The sequence below is a fragment of the Arachis ipaensis genome, chromosome B02, assembly GCF_000816755.2.
Source record: "Arachis ipaensis cultivar K30076 chromosome B02, Araip1.1, whole genome shotgun sequence".
NCBI classification, from domain to species: Eukaryota; Viridiplantae; Streptophyta; class Magnoliopsida; order Fabales; family Fabaceae; genus Arachis; species Arachis ipaensis.
The window spans coordinates 11,845,694-11,846,798 of NC_029786.2; positions in this window are offsets into that span (position 1 = coordinate 11,845,694).

A 1,105-nucleotide genomic window follows, 5' to 3' on the forward strand; every position below is an offset into this window, starting at 1 on the left:
ATTATATGACATTTAAAAAAAAAAATATAACCATAGAGTTTGGCTTGTTAAGAATATCAATGTAAAAATTAAAGTTCTCAAGATTTTTATGTATTTCATTTTAAAAGAGTAACTAAAAGGTTTGATATAACTATTTCATTTTAATATAAATTACACTTGCTATTCAATTATATATAACAAAATAATTATATTACGTGTATACTAAAATTAATTATTAATATAAAATATATATTAAAAATAAGAAATAATATATATATTTATATATAAATATATAATAATTAATTTTAATATATAAATAATAATTTACTCTGTGGCTGAAAGCTGAAACTGTACATATAACAGGAAAAATTGCAAATTTATGTTAAAACTATGACCTTCAATTGAGCCCTGAATGAAGATCAGGCTGACCTATAGAGAGAATGAGATGAATGGAATTTAGCAAGTCATAAGAGAATAGTGAGGAAAATAATTCAGCCAATAATTCATCAGTGAGATTTTTAATATACTATGACTAGCTCAACAATGCAATCAGGCATTTCCTGACATTAACATCAATTTAATTCATATCCTGACACTGTGACACACACAGAATTGTTTAATACAGTGCCTAGCTATAGTACTATAAACCCCATATATGGTAGCTTCAACAGGCCCTCCTTAGTTCAAGAAATGCCTCCTCCATTATCAAGGATTCTATCCTCCTTTACTTTAATTTTGTTTAATTTGACTTTTTATTTATTTATTTTTTTAATTTTAGAAATTCGCTACCAAATTTTTATCTCATATAAATGTATATATTTATAACTGTGGTAAATATATTACTCGAAATCGGTTCATATAATAAATCTTAATTAAATAAAAATTAGTACAAATTAATTAAGTCATTTGAATACATTTTAAATTCTATATTAACAACAATTGAAAGATGCTTATATAGTTATATAAATTAGTTGTTATGATGCATTTAATAAGTAACCAAATCAGTAGTACACTGATTGCTGTGTAATAAGTAATAAGTATTTAGCTAATAAAATTTAAATATGTATATTTTTTACATTATTTTTATTTTTAATGCTTAATTATAGTTTATCAAACATTAGTTTTA